The sequence below is a fragment of the Jaculus jaculus genome, chromosome 2, assembly GCF_020740685.1.
Source record: "Jaculus jaculus isolate mJacJac1 chromosome 2, mJacJac1.mat.Y.cur, whole genome shotgun sequence".
Classification (NCBI taxonomy): Eukaryota; Metazoa; Chordata; class Mammalia; order Rodentia; family Dipodidae; genus Jaculus; species Jaculus jaculus.
The window spans coordinates 95,775,415-95,791,628 of record NC_059103.1 but is presented as its reverse complement, the minus strand read 5'-3'; the positions used below and the strand labels follow the sequence as shown (position 1 = coordinate 95,791,628).

The following is a 16,214-nucleotide window of genomic DNA, read 5'->3' as shown; positions in this document are numbered from 1 at the left end:
CATCATAAGGTGATCTAAATATTTATTTCATAGTGTTTTCAAAACTATGCCTTAGGCCGGGTGTGGTGGCGCACGCCTTTAATCCCAGCACTTGGGAGGCAGAGGTAGGAGGATTGCCGTGAGTTCAAGGCCACCCTAAGACTACAGAGTGAATTTCAGGTCAGCCTGAGCTAGAGACCCTACCTCAAAAAATATATATGCATATGTATATAATTATTTATTTATACACACACACACACACACACACACACACACACACACATATATATATCTCCCTTAAGCAACAATGTTACAGACAGTTACTGTGGGCTTAGGATCTGTTGTTTTTTTTTCCCCTGATACATCCATGTAAACGGTTGAAAATGCCTACAATGCCATTTTCCTGAATTCTGTATATCCATCCATCCTTAATGTACCAATATGGGGACAGGTGAGCTGTTTACCATAACTTGCCTCCTGTATGGCTCTACATTTAAATCTTGACCCACTGTTACCCCATGGATGGTCACTAAGCTTCTGAATTAGATTTGTGATTGTCTGCAAAACTGTGGGCTCAAATTTCCATTTACTTTGACTGCATCCTAGCAAAGCAATCCATTTGCTATTGCCTTCTGGGCAAAATGCCTGGGCTTTGTAAAAGTGAAAAGGAACTCCTTACTGAGAAGGAAAAATAAACCAAAGGAAAATAAATTTCAATTGTTAGTGTTCTCTTCTAACTTCTTACCTTTCTTCTAAAATGAAGTACATTTCCCACAACAATTATGTTGAACCTTTGCTTAATTTCAGGAGCAGTTTCATTTAAACTTTTATATTGTCATGCCACCTTACAGCTGTCAGTTTGAGACTGCCCTTAACATGGTCTTTTCTGCTACCATCTTGTATTTTATTTATTTATTTACTAAGGCATGGTTTCACTCTACTCCATGCTGACCAGAAACTCACTCTGGAGCCTAGGCTGATCTTGAACCTCCTTGTACCTGTTGGGATCAGAGGCGAGCCCCATCAATGTTTAACAATCATAGATAAGTGATTTCCACACAAACACCAGAGAAGCTTGTTTATTTTGTAAACAACGTGAATCCTAAACATAAGCACCCAATCTGAAGGGAAGCAGATAGTAACATAAAACACTTCCGTCATGTAAATTCAACAAAGATTCAGCCAATTCCTGTTGTCCTAGTGAGACTTTCTGAGGCTACCTCGGTTGACTTTGAAAAAGGGTCAGCAGGTGCAGAAATGGTGACTCCAAGAAATTTTTTTTTTTTTTTTTTTAAAGGCGATGTCTGTGTCCCCAGCAGCCTGAGGTCACTAGAGAAACCACCCAGGACCACCTTGCTGCTTTAAAGCCGTAGAAAAATCACGGTGATCAGTTTTAGGAAATAATTGCCCCGTCCCTGTTCATTTGGGTGGCCGTTCCTTGTCCTTGCGGGAGGGGACACGGCTCACCTAACGGGACAAACAGCTCGTCACACACGGCCAGCTTCATCAGCTGGGAGCGCCCCGCACAGCTTTACCTGGAGGTGCCACCAAGGCGGGCTGGTGACTAACATGGCTGGGCACTGCTGGGACGGTGTGGAAACTCACCCCTTTGACCCAATCCGGGGGCGACACCCTTTGAGTCAACGCGGGTGCCCTGCACCCCCCTCCCCACCAGCCCGCTCCCATCAAATCGTCAGCTTCCGAAACCCGAGGAGGAGGTGGCGGGGGTGGAGGAACCCGGCCCCACCCAGGAAAGTTGCAGGGAGTGGCCCCCGGAGAACTTTCTCAGATCGCCCGGGTCAGCGCTCGCGGGAGGTCTGCGCCGGGGAGCGCGCTCAGCCGTGCCGCCGCGAGCCACCCTCGCCCGGGCCTGCCAAGCCCCTCCTTCCCGGCGTCTCCCGGGGCCCGGCGCGGCGCGGCGCGGGGAGCGGCCGCACGCTCCGCTGGGCGTCCGCTTCCGAAGAAGTCGCACCGGTTTTTCGAGCTCCGCTCGGGGCGAGCCGCCGCAGCGGGCGCGGGTGCCGTGGCCGTGGCCCGAGGGTGAGTCAGGCTCGGCGGGCGGGGGTGTGCGAGGCTGGGTGATGTCAGGAGCGCGCGGGGCGGGGAGAGCGAGCGGGGGCCCCGGGCCGAGCGCGGTCCGCACCGAGCCCAGAGCCGAGCGCCGCGCCGCGCCGTGGGGCCGAGCCCGCCGCGGAGACCCCGCCTTCGCGCTCGTCCGGAGCCGCCCCGGGCCCGCCCGGCCCGCGCTGCAGCGCCGCCGAGTGTGACCTCGCGAGGGGGGCGGCGGCCCAGGGGACGAGCCGCCGGGCTCCGAGAGAGACCCCCGAGCCCCGCAAACTTTCCAGGCCCGGCGCGGAGCCCGCGGCGGCGGCGGCGACTCGGCGTCCTCCCCGGCACGTCGCTCCTCCGGAGCCCCCGCGGCCAGCCGAGCCGGTGAGCGGCGCCCGCAGGGCCGGGAGGAGGATGGGCTGCCGGGCGGCGCGTCCCGCTGCGGAGCGCGCGGGGGAAGGTGCCTTAGCCGCCCGGGGCGGACGTGGCCCTCCGCGGCGCCCCCCGCCCTGGGCATCGGGTCCTCCTCACCCCGGGGGGCGCGGGGGGAGGCTGCCGGTGGACCCGCGGGTGGCTCCGTCCCCGCGATCCCAGCCTGCATGCAGCTCATCCTCATTCGTTTGCCACCTATCTCGGTCACTCGGTGGTTGGTGGCGTTTGCAGTGACATGGGTTAAATGGTAGATTGTACGGGGACGCTCCGGGAGGTCGGGGCTGAAGTTCAGGTGGCGGAGGAGGGACGGTCTCCCTCTCCCTGGTTTCTTCCTTCACGGACACTTGCTGGTGTGATGATGTGTGTCAGGTCGGGGCTGCCCGCTGGGGACCTCGCAGCGCTTGGTATTCGGAGCTGCGTCCCTTAGGAAAGGGACCCTGGGTTTCTTAGCGCACATAGTGGTCGTGGGTGTGTGTGTGTGGGGGGGGATGGACCCCTGTCTCCTGTGTGTGGTGACCATCTCAAAAGCAAATAACTCAAATCTTATTTCTTGTTATAACCTTTTATTTATTAATCTGTGGTTTCTCTACTTCAAGACTTGCTTACTTTGAAATGTCCTGAAAATCATTTGGACATGGGTGAAATGTTGAAGACATTACCCCTTTTTTGCAGCGGGTTGGTTCGCATTGGACTTTGAAGCTTTTCAGTTCAAATGGTTTCTTTCTTACTCTTCATCAAGCTGGGGTCCCTCAGTTACATTGCCCACTCCAAAGCGGTAAAAGTAGATTAAGACTGCTTTGGATAATGATGAGGATTAAGTAAAGATTAATGAGAATAATAGCGAGCACAAAGGATGTATAATGTCTGCTACAAAGAGGATTCCAACAAACTGTAACTGTTTACCTATAAACAACTGCTGGTTCCAGCTGGGTTAGGTAATAGTCAATGAGGTTCCTTCTGACAGCCCTAGTGGGTTGAGGCAGAGCTTGTGAAATACTTGAGCAAGGTTCCTTGGAGAGGGAAGGGATGCTTTCAGGAAGTTACACATGAGAAGGTCGAGTTTCCGCCCTGTGTCACAGAAACTACAACTCACTGTTTAAACAGTCAGTGACTGGGGATATGGGGGAAGAAGAGATTGGGGGAAAGCTCTCTAATTTTTCCCAACCTTTAGACTTTTAAAAGAAGCAATGGTAAGTTGTTTTCATGTAGCTCTTTCCTTGGCCCAATGGTAGTCTTACTTGGTAATTGTTTCCTGGTTGAAGGACTTCATTTTTTTTTTTTTCATCTAAAAGCAAGTTAATATTTAATTTGCTTTTGTAGTTTCATTTTTAACTAAACTCAACTGACTTATGAACCTGCGTTAGAGCCTGGGATAAGCCCTAGGAAATCGTTGGAGGGATCTGCCGCGTTTGCTTTAATCTCTGTAGTAATGACAATGTTAGGATGTAGAAGCTGTGGGCATGGGGAGTCCGGAGACCCAGCTGATCAGGAGGTCATGCACTGTAACTGTGCTCTCAGTGCTTGGGAGACTTCAGACAAGATATGCAGAAGATAGAAATCATCTTCCATTTGGCAAAAGAATGAAATACAATGAGAATTTTTTAGAATTTTTCAAGCAGAGAGAGACGGAGAAAAGAGAGAGCAGAATGGGCACGCCAGGACCTCTAGCCACTACAAATGAACTCCAGATGCATGCATCACTCTGTGCATCTGGCTTTCCTGTGTACTGGGAATTGATCCCAGGTTGTTAGGCTCAGCAAGCAAGCACCTTAACCACTGAGCCATCTTTCCAGCCCCAGATGAGACTTTTTTTTTTTTTTTTTTTTGGCTTTTTGAGGTAGGGTTTCACTCTAGCTCAGGCTGACCTGGAATTCACTCTGTCATCTCAGGGCGGCCTCAAACTCACGGCGATCCTCCGACCTCTGCCTCCTGAGTGCTGAGATTAAAGATGTGCGCCACCGTGCTCGGCTCCAGATGAGAATTTTTTAAGTGATACTTTGAGGTGACATTTTTTTTAAATTTTTTGTTCATTTTTGTTTATTTATTTGAGTGTGACAGAGAAAGAGACAGAGAGGGAGAGAATGGGCATGCCAGGGCTTTCAGCCACTGCCATTATCTTCTGGTAGAATTAATTCCTGAACTACTGGTATCAGATACTTATTCAACTCATTTATTTGCTGAACATTTATAGGCCTTTGGGATATACCAGCCACTGTTCTAGGTGCTACCTACCACTGCCAAGATAAAAGACAATGTTATTGCCCTTGAGTCTATGGTCCAGTAGCACAGGCCTACAGCTTTTGATTATGGGGAGAGAAAAGGAGTCAAAAAAGATGAGATAAATAGGAGGAAACAAGAAATGGTCAAGCTGGGCTGGAGAGATGGCTTAGCGGTTAAGCACTTGCCTGTGAAGCCTAAGGACCCCGGTTCGAGGCTCGGTTCCCCAGGTCCCACGTTAGCCAGATGCACAAGGGGGCGCACGCATCTGGAGTTCGTTTGCAGAGGCTGGAAGCCCTGGCGCGCACATTCTCTCTCTCTCCCTCTATCTGTCTTTCTCTCTGTGTCTGTCACTCTCAAATAAATAAGTAAATTTTTAAAAAAAATTAAAAAAAAAAAAGAAAGAAATGGTCAAGCTGTGTTAGCTCCCACAATAAATGGGAAACCTAGTAGCTTTCTGATTGTCTTGGATTCAGTGATGCTAAACAATGACCTACTTTACCTAACAGCACAGTTGTGGTGGTTTGAGTCAGGTGTCCCCTATAAACTTAGGTGTTCTGAATGCTGGGTTCCCAGCTGATGGAGATTTGGGAATTAACACCTTCAGGAGGCAGTGTATTGTTGGGTGTGGGCTTATGGGTGTTATAGCCAGTTTCACCTTGTCAGTGTTTGGCACATTTTCCTGTTGTTGTTGTCCACCTGATGTTGGTCAGGAGATGATGTCTATCCTCTGCTCTTGCCATCATTTTCCCCTGCCGTCGCGGAGCTTCCCCTTGAGTCTGTAAGGCAAAATAAACCTTTATTTCCCACAAGCTTCTGTTGGTTGGGTGATTTCTTTTTCTTTTTTTTTTAAGGTAAGGTCTCACTCTAGCTCAGGCTGACCTGGAATTCATTCTGTAGTCTCAGGGTGGCCTTGAACTCACTGCGATCCTCCTACCTCTGCCTCCAAGGGCTGGTATTAAACGGGACTAAAGGCGTGTGCCACCACGCCCAGTTTATTTATTTATTTGAGAGAGAGAATGGGCCTGCCATGGCCTCCAGCCACTGTAAAAGAACTCCAGATGCTTGCGCCCCTTGTACATCTGGCTTACGTGGGTCCTGGAGAATTAAACAGGGATCCTTTGGCTTTGTAGGCAAACGTCTTAACAACTAAGCCATTTCTCCAGCCCTGGTCAGGTGATTTCTACCAGCAATGTGAACCTGACTGCAACAACAGCATTAACAACTTAGGTTTAAATAATGTTAAAGCACAGGTTTAATTGAAATCTAAAGGGTCAATTTAGCTCAACCAAGATTTATTCACTGTGACTAAAGCCCTCAGGTTGATCTTTAAAAGGATGCCAATGTGTCTGAATCTCCTACTTACTGGTTTCTCTCATACTAGAAGTCATGCTATTTATGGAAAAAATTTAAAGAATAAGTAGAATAGACCAACTCTTAATCCACCACACAGAAAAACCACTTAACATTGTATCTTTCTATTGCTTTTCATACATATTCACATATAACACCAAGTGCTAACATGCATTAAGTTTACTACGGGCCATGCTAACTGCTTTATATAATTGTAATATCCCCTGTGATCCTCACTGAACCCTGTGAGGAAGGTAATCTTTCTTTTTAATAGTTTTTTTAAAGTTAAGTTTTATTTATTTATTTGAGAGAAAGAGAGAATGGGTGTGCTAGGGCCTCCATCCACTGCAAATGATCTCCAGATGCATGCACCACCTTGTGCATATAGCTTACATGGGTCTTGGAGAATCAAACCTGGGTCCTTTGGCTTTGCAGGCAAGTACCTTAAACTGTTAAACCATCCCTTCAGCCCAGAAGGTACTCTTTTTATTTTTTTTTTTTTTGGTTGAATATCTAAATATTTGCACATTTTTATTTTTTTATTTTTGTTTGTTTTTATTAGTTTTCTATTCAGCAAATACAGGCAGTTTGGTACCATTATTAGGCTCATCCGTGACCTACACCCTCCCCAATGGCCCTTCCTTGTTGATGTATATGGGTCATGCATTGTGGAGTTAGCCCACAGTTATTGGTACGATATATGTCTCTGCATATCATGACCCAACATGTGGCTCTGACATTCTTTCCACCCCCTCTTCTGCAAAATTTCCCTGAGCCATGTTGGGTTCATTTTTGGTCTGCTTCAGTGATGAGGTGTTGGGGGCCTCCGAGGCTCTGGCTCTGATTTGGTAGGAGTTGATTTTTCTCTGTGTTGGTCTTCTTCCCCCTTGTGCTGGTATCTGGTTCATCAGGAAAACAGCACCCTTGCTTGTTTCGCCAATTTTCCTTAGTTTCAGTCAGAGCCTTTTTGAGATATGATGGGGTGGCTCTCTCCTTAGGATCTGCGTCTATCTGAAAAAGAGGAGCAGAATCTCCAACAGAGAGTGAGTGAGCACCAGGACAAATGAGATAACCCTTACTTTTTTAGTAGAGAGTTTAATAGGTGTAGGCCCTCTTGTACCCCATGATTGATGGTAGCTTGATATTGGAGAGTGGGCTTATGTTTGGATATGGTTCTGACTTGTTTCCCAGCTTCAGCTGTGGGTCCCGCACCACTGAGGGGATCAGTTAGCCAAATCAAGAGCAGTTGGTTCCCCACCATGGCTGTGTGCCACTATTGCACTTGTGTGGGCATCACAACAGGTTATTTGTTGCTAAGTAGGTTAGACCATGAGTTGCTTGGACAGATATTGGTCATTTCCCCCAGTCGCCCATGTAGCACCTTCTGGCACTAGACAGGCTGGCTGTCTGGGGACTGACTCTCTCCTGGCTTCCAGCCATGCTGTTCCATTTTACGTGTCAGCTGAATATGGTGTCTTCAGCAATAAGGTCTTACCACTGACCTTTGATGGGTCATCAAGTACTCTGACAGAAATCTGTCACTCTCTTAGGAAAACTTGTAGGTTTCTCTGATCAAAAGCTCATTGTGGATGATAGCTCCATGCTGGTACTGGGAGTGACAGGTCAGTGCCCACTAAGACAATGAGGAAAAAGATAACTAATATACAAGACTTAGAGTGGAGGGGGGGGGGGAGAGACGGGGAGAGGGAGGGAGGGAAGAGGTAGAAGATTTAGGTTAGACTTGATCCTACCCTCTCCAGTGTCTTGTGGTTCAGGTGTTTCCTGTAAGGGCCTGGTGAAGGTTCAGCCATTTGGTCTGCCTTTCTTTCCCAGGTATTTTGCAGGGCAGCTAGGCGGTGGCCATCTTGGCCAGAAGTCCAAGTACTCGTTTTTTAAAAACAATAATTTATTTGCAGGGAGAAAGAAAGAGAATGAATATGAATGGGAGTGAGAGAGAGGGAATGAGCATGCCAGGTGCCTTTTGCCACTGCAAACAATCTCAAAATGCATGAGCCACTCTGCATCTGGCTTTATGTGGGTATTGGAGAGTTGAACGTGGGCCATCAGTTTTTGTAAGCAAGTGCCTTTAACTGCTGAACCATCTCTCCAGGAAGGTACTTTTAATTCCCATTTTACTAAAGAAAAGGTGGGAATGATATAACTTTCCTAAAGTTGTACAACTAGAAAGCTATGCTGTACAAAACTGGATTTGGTCTCTACATACTGTTTTCTAACTTTTTTAATATATTTTTTAATTAATTACTTATTTATTTGAGAGTGACAGACACAGAGAGAAAGACAAATAGAGGGAGAGAGAGAGAATGGGCGCGCCAGGGCTTCCAGCCTCTGCAAACGAACTCCAGACACGTGCGCCCCCTTGTGCATCTGGCTAATGTGGGACCTGGGGAACCGAGCCTCGAACCGGGGTCCTTAGGCTTCACAGGCAAGCGCTTAACTGCTAAGCCATCTCTCCAGCCCTGTTTTCTAACTTTTTTTCTGCATAAATATGGACATTGCTGTCACCAATTTTATTTTATTTATTTATTTATTTTTTGGTTTTTTGAGGTAGGCTTCGAATTCATGGCAATCCTCCTACCTCTGCCTCCTAAGTGCTGGGATTAAAGGCATGCACCATCACGCCCAGCTACCAAAATCCTTTTTAAAGTTTTTTTTTGTTTACTTATTTATTTATTTGAAAGTGATAAAAAGAGAGAGAGAGACAGACAGACAAAGAGGCAGAAAGAGAGAGAGAATGGGCACGCCAGGGCCTCCAGCCACTGCAAACGAACTCCAGACGCATGTGCTCCCTTGTGCATCTGGCTAACGTGGGTCCTGGGGAATTGAGCCTTGAACCAGGGTCCTTAGGCTTCATAGGCAAACATTTAACTGCTAAGCCATCTCTCCAGCCCCCCAAATTCTTTTTTTAAAACTTTTATTTACTTATTTGAAACAGAGAATTGGCATGCCAAGGCCTCCTACCACTGCAAAGGTATTCCTGATCCATGCCTGTTTTGAGCATCTGGCTTTATGTGGGCACTGGAAAATGAATCCGGGCCATCAGGCTTTGCAAGCAAGTGTTTTTAACCACAGAGCCATCTCTCCAGCCCTCCAAATATTCTTATATAGCATCATTTTGTTTTCTATTACATGGCTGCATCTGAACCAACCTCCTTTTGTTGTTTGTTTCTAGTTTTTAGTATTTTAAGCAGCTCTGCATTAAATAGGCCTCTAGCTATATCTACATTTCCATGCCTATTTTTCAGTTATTTTGCATTTTAAAAAGTGAAATATATTTAACCTAGCTGTCTTTTTTTTAAAAACCATATTCAGGACTGGAGAATTTCTTGTTTTTTGTTGTTTCTTTTCTAAAAATCATTTTTTGACAACCTCTATATATGCACACAATATATCCTGATCATAATCCCCTCCGACCACCATTCTTTGTCTCCCCACTATCTGCTCTCCACTGAAACCCTCCTTTTTCCAACGTGTACCTTTTCTATTTTGATGTCATATGTGTGTGTGTGTGTGTGTGTGTGTGTGTATGTATGTGTATGTGTATATATATATATGCATATACATATATATGTATATATATGTATATGTACATACATACATATATGTATATATATATATATTTTTTTTTTTTTTGGTGCTCATGTTATACAGGTCTCATGTAGGTAGAATAGCTCCTATGAGGTCATGAATGCAATGGCTACATTGTATCTGGAAGACAGTATTCCAAAGCCATCCTCCCTATCCTTTGGCTGTTACATTCTTTCTGTCACCTTTTCTACCGTGGTCCCTGAGCCTTGGAGGATATAACAGAGATATTTCAGTGCTGAACACATCCTGTCACTTCTCAGCACTTTGACCAGTTTTGGGTCTCCCTACGGGTCACTTTCTTTAGCCAAAAGGGAAAGTAGCATTAATATAGGGCATACATATAAACACTTAGCAGTTTGGTATACATAATATGTCCATTCAGCCAAACCACAGTAACAGCTTCTCCTGCCCAGGGCCTATGACCCTCCAGCCATAGGTTTTTGACTAGGTTTTCAGTACCATGCACTAACTTCTTCCCATGGAATAGGTCTCAAGTCCAATCAGAGAGTAGTTGGTTACCCTCTTTTTTTTTTTTTTTTTTTTTATTGGTTTTTCAAGGTAGGGTCTCACTCTGGCTCAGGCTGACCTGGAATTCACTATGTAGTCTCAGGGTGGCTTCGAACTCATAGCAGTCCTCCTAACTCTGCCTCCCAAGTGCTGGGATTAAAGGTGTACGCCACCACACCCGATTGGTTACCCTCTTAACAGACATGCCACTATTGAACCAGTTGATAATTTTGTTTTTGAGGTAGGGTCTTTCTCTACCCCAGGCTGACCTAGAATTCAGTATTATAGTCGCAGGGTGGCCTTAAACTTATGGCAGTCCTACCTCTGCCTCGCAAGTGCTAGGGTTACAAGCATATACCACCATACCCGGCTACTAGCTGGTGAATTCTTCCTGGCTGGCCAGCTAGTAGGTTGCAAGGTCCACTGCTTATTAAGACCTCTGATGACTTTTCTTCCCCAGCAATTGCACAGCCCTTTCCAGCATGACAGCTAGTCAACAGGGAGGAGGCTTCCAGCTCAGCTCCAGCTTGATTTCTGAGGTCCTGCAGCCCAAGCATGTGGTCTCCTAAGCAATAGGGCCTTATCATCTAAGAGAACATTCTCCTTTCTTTTCTTTCTAAATTATTTGAATGTGTTACTGAAGATCGAACCCAAGATCGTGCACATGCCAAGCACGTACTGTACCACTGAGATCCATTCCTATTCTTGCCCTTTCCTTTTAATTTAAAATGCAAGAGTCTTCATTTCTGCGTTCCATAGGGTGTCTTCTAAGCTTTCAGTTTGAAGCCCAACTTCCTTGGCAGAGCCACACTGTGGGGTGGGATTATCTGATGAAAGAACATTCCAGCTTTGTTAAAGTGTTGCTTGTGTTTTTATTAGCCATGAAGCAGGGTGCAATAGTATTCATCTTGCCAGGCAGCTCTGAAAAAGAAATTTTACTTCTATAGTTAAATATTTTCAGGTATTGCATTTAGCTAATTTACCACTTAGTTGGGAATGAGTTGCATTCATTTAAATAGGTCATTTTCTTTTTCAAAATGTCAGTGTGACATTGTTGGGTTGATTCAATGAACATGCAAGAAATTTTATTGGCTAGTTTGTTTGTTTTTGTTTTTCATAGGTAGGTAGGGCTTCCACTCAGGAATTCACTCTGTAGCTTCAGGCTGGCTTTGAGTGATCCTCCTACCTCTGCCTCCTAAATGCTGGGATTAAAGGTGGCTGGTCAGTTTTTATTACAATTCTTTTTAAAAAACAATTCATTTGAGAGAGAGAGAGAGAGAATGTGCACATCCTTAGCCACTCCAGATGCATGTGTCACCTTCTGCATCTGGCTTATGGGGGTGCTGGGGAGTCAAACTTGGGTCTTTAGGCTTCACAGGAAAATCCCTTAAATGGGATTACAAAGGTGCACCGCCACTCTCAGCTCTTGTTTCTTTTCTTTTCTTTCTTTCTTTTTTTTTTTTTTTAACAACTTCCATGATTGTAAACAATATCCCATGGTAATGCCCTCCCCCCACTTCCCCCTTTGAAACTCCACTGTCCATCGTATCCCCACTCCCTCTCAATCAGTCTCTCTTACTTTGATGTCATGATCTTTTCCTCCTGTGATGATGGTCGTGTATAGGTAGTGTCAGGCACTATGAGGTCATGGATATCCCGGCCATTTTGTGTGTGGGTGGAGCACGTTGTAAGGAGTCCTACCCTTCCTTTGGCTCTTACAATCTTTCCGCCACCTCTTCTGCAATAGACCCTGTTGGCGCTTGTTTCTTTTAAAGGAACATTAACTATATCGAAAATATTTTCTTCTGTGCATAATCTTTCCCTTCTCCTCTATGTCCTTGCATATTTACTATTTTTAAATTCACATACTGAAAACAAATCACATGCTAAAATTGTTAAAGGCAAAGGAATGAAAGGTAACAAATGAAAGGCTAGAGAAGTAGAAAAACCCTAATCAAATGCTGGCAGTCAGAGGGAGGGGGAGCTTCAGTGCCCTTCAGAGGAGTGCGGCTTCCAGCGCTGTGGTGGGGCCTTGGGGAAGTGGGTGGTAAGCAGTATCCTTCGGCTGTGGAAAGGGCCCACGATGACAGGGCCAGCCGCAGGTGCAGCTGGGATGGAGCTGAAATCCTCCCTCGGGTGAGCTACCTCCAAGTTTACTTGGCCTTGCTTACCTGTGCCAAGAAGGTGCTCGGTGGGTGTCTGCACAAAAGCCTCCTCTCCAGCTGAAGCTGTGGAACCAGGTGCATCATATTTGTGGAAAATGGGAATGAGTACCTACTGTCACTGGAATTTAATAGCTTTTTAAAATCTTTTTAAAAAATATATTTATTTATTTATTTGAAAGGAACAAACAGAGAGAAAGGCAGATAGAGAGAGAGAATGGGCACGCCAGGGCCTCCTGCCACTGCAAATGACCTCCAGATATGTGCACCCCCTTGTGCATCTGGCTAACGTGGGACCTGGGGAATCGAGCCTCGAACCGGGGACCTTAGACTTCACAGGCAAGTGCTTAACCACTAAGCCATCTCTCCAGCCCTGATAGCTTTTATTATTATTATTATTATTAAGGTGAGTAGAAATGCACAATACATGATAATAATGAAACTTTCTTGTAAGGAAACCTTGTTCACCTGCTGGAGGTGACTAGAGGGAGGGATAATCCTGAGGCAGGGAAAGAGCTGTAGACCCAGAGATGGCAAGATGTCAGAGGTGGGCTCTCTGTCCCTCCTTAGGGTGGTTCTCTGCCCCACGGGCCTGCTGGAGTCACCTCTTGTCAGCCCTGCATTCTGTGTGATCCTGGAGGCTGTCATCCAGGAAACTGGCTTACTCCTCTGGAGACTCATGCCAGTGAGCCAGTTGGTGACCGGCACACCCATGTAGCACCTATGCAGTTGAAAAATTGCTTTCCTTACATGCGAAGTACTTTAATTGGAGGTCTAATTGAACCCCTACAGAGAATGTGAGGGAATGAGTTGTTTTTTTTAATATATTTTTATTTATTTGAAAGAGAGAGAGGAATCGATAGATAGATAAAGAGAATGGACACACCAGGTCCTCTAACCCTGCAAACACATTCCAGATACATACGCCATCTTGTACATCTGGCTTTCGTGGGTCCTGGGGAATCCAACTTGGGTTCTTTGGTTTTGTAGGCAAGGACCTTAACTGCTAAGCTGTCTCTCCAGCCTGGGAATGAGATTTTATATAGACACTGTGTCTGTAGCTTCCTGGGATGGTTCTTGGTCTCCAGTGCTCAAGGCCATGAGGGTAGTGCCCAAGGTGAGCCCTTCCAGGCTTCCCAGGCAGACATGGACTTAGAGTCTCAGGCTCACTGATTGTCACTAGTTGATCCTGAGAAACTTCCTCAGATGATGCAATTCCAGGCTACAAAATGGGAATTAAATAACATTTACCTCGAAGGGTAATGGTATGGCTTGGTATGCAGAAGACACTGAGAGTGATTGGGAGCTCAGGTGTCTTTTTTTTTTTTTCACATAGAAAATGCATGTGTAACTAAAACAAAGGTTTCAATCCCACTGCCTCAAAATTGAATATTTCTCACTAAGATAGCTTGTTTCTTCTATAAGTCTTCAGGGAACTGGGGAGCTGGTTCAGTCAGGTAAAGCCCTTGACATGCAAGCTTATAGACCTAGCACCCAGATGTGTAAGCCTGTAATCCTAATGCTACGGAGGTGGACATAGGAGCTTGATGGATAGCTAGTCAAGTTAGATCAGTGAGCTCCACGTTCACAAACAGACCCTGTATATAAGGTGAGCGCAATGGAGGAGGACACCAAGATGTTGACCTCTGGCCTCCACATGCATACACACACACACACACACACACACACACACACACACACACACTGTATATTTAAATTATTTTTATTTATTTGAGAGTAACAGACAGAGAGAGACAGAGAGAGACAGAGAGAGAGAGAGAGAGAGAGAGAGAGAATGGTTGCACCAGGGCCTCTAGCCACTGCAGATGAACTCCAGACGTGTGCGCCCCCTTGTGCATCTGGCTAAGGTGGTCCTGGGGAATCAAGCCTCTAGTTGGTGTCCTTAGGCTTCACAGGCAAGTGCTTAACCGCTAAGTCATTGCTCCAGCCCCACTCTGTATATTTATCTTGCCTGACTGGCAGGGTCTAGATTCAGTATCGCCCTGTCCCCTCGCCCTTTGCTTTGGGGTTAAAGTACAATGGCTGACATGACTGCCAGTGAATTGAAGTGCTTCCATAAGGAGCAAATAAGGTGGGATGTGGATGCTGGCAAGCTGTGGAGGCATAGTCACAATATGCCTGACCTCTTGGCAGACGCGGGCAGCCAGAGTCTCTCCCAGCTGGCACTGCCCCCTCCTCCCCACAGAGCACAGCCTTCTGGGGAATACTGTACCATGGACACCACTGTCCCTGAAAGTGCAGGGCCATTAAGAATCACAAACCCTACTGTCCTTCACGCTGTGCATCTCTCTTTAGGAGGCCTGATACAGTTATTTAACACAACTGCCACTGTCTTTCGAGATTTGCATGTGCTCCTTGAGTTGCTAAACCATCCCATTAGAGCCACCCTAGTTGTTTTACAAAACTTAATAGCAACAGAAGGCATTGTTTTCGTTAGCTTAGCATATGGACCACTCGTGGGAGCCCGCCATTCATTATATTTACGCATATCTAAAATGTGTCCCCTGTGGTGGATTAGTTAAGACCGAGAAGTGTGCTTCCTCAGAACAAAGTTTGATAAGTTAGGCAGCATCAGGAATATATATATATATATATATATATATATATATATGTTTAACTTAAAGTGCTCATTAGGTGTCAGGTGCTTAGAACTGTCACTCATTTACTCCTAAATTACTGTGGCAATATGATTATCTCCATTTGGGGTGTGTGTTGCTGGGAACAAACTCGGGGTGTTATGTCTTTTAGGAAAGTACTCTCCCACTGAGCTACTTCTGCAGCCCGTTAAGGATCTCTTTGATGTGAGAACAGGGATTGACTTGCCAAAGTACAGTTAGTGTGTGTACCTTAGAATTACTTCTGTTTGCTTTTTGTTTTGTGGTGCTGGGGCTTGAACACAGGCCCTCAGCACATGCTAGGCAAGCACTTGTAGCACTGAGTTACATCCCCAGTTCCAGAATTACTTTGTGAAAGTCAGGCTGTGGAGTCTAATCATGGCCCTGTGGGTGTGTGGAATCTAGCATCTCCCTTTGGGCCCCTTTTGTGTCTTTGTGCTTGCAATTTTATTAAAAAAGTTATTCCTGTCCAGACATGCTTTGTATCAACTTACAGTCCAGCATGCGGAGGGGTTCTACAGATTATGCATTTGAAGATGGCCATTGAAAGACCCTGATGCTTAATTTTCTCTGTGGTATGGGCTAGTGCTCTGTGGGCCCCTATGTCAAGTCCAGGAAGTGAGATGTGCTTGCCCTGTCCCCCAATGTGTACCTCAGCTAAGCAAAAGGCAAGCTCAAGCCTTCCACTTGACTGGATTTGATGGTTTTTAGGATTTCTATTAGCTGATAAGGTGTCGTTCCACCCCCCCCACCCCCACCCCCAGGTAGGGTCTCACTCTAGCTCAGTTTGACCTGGAATTCACTGTGTAGCCTCAAGGTGACCTCCAACTCACAGCAATCCTCCTATCTCTGCCTCTGAAATGCTGAGATTCAAGGCATGTGTCACCACGCCCAGCAAAGTTATTTTTCTGTTTTTTGTTTTTAATGTGGTATTTCAAGGTGGGGTCTTGCTATAGCCCAGCTGACCTGTAATTCACTATGTAATCTCAGGCTGGCCTTGAACTCACAGTGATCCTCCTACCTGGGCCTCCCAAATGCTGGGATTAAATGTGTGTACCATCACGCCAGGATTTTTTTACTTACTTTAGTTTACTGAGGAGAGTAGCTTATGTACAAGAAGTTTCTTTATTTTCTATTGACAGGCAGAGACCTTGGTAAGCAGAATAGTGGCCTAAAGATTACTCATCCTAAAGCCGGGCGTGGTGGCGCACACCTTTAATCCCAGCACTCGGGAGGCAGAGGTAGGAGGATCGCCATGAGTTGGAGGCCACCC

The 16,214-nt window shown here is 46.1% G+C and overlaps 1 protein-coding gene across 1 annotated transcript in view; it reads left to right on the top strand.

Annotated features, from left to right (window-relative positions):
* Positions 1 to 1,932: 1,932 nt before the first annotated feature.
* The window catches only part of Sgms2 (sphingomyelin synthase 2), a 95,955-nt gene continuing 81,673 nt past the window's right edge, over positions 1,933 to 16,214 (top strand). The window contains exon 1 of the mRNA XM_045143002.1: positions 1,933 to 2,019. The gene's annotated coding sequence lies outside the window, so the exon portion shown is untranslated. The remainder of the gene's footprint in view (positions 2,020 to 16,214) is intronic.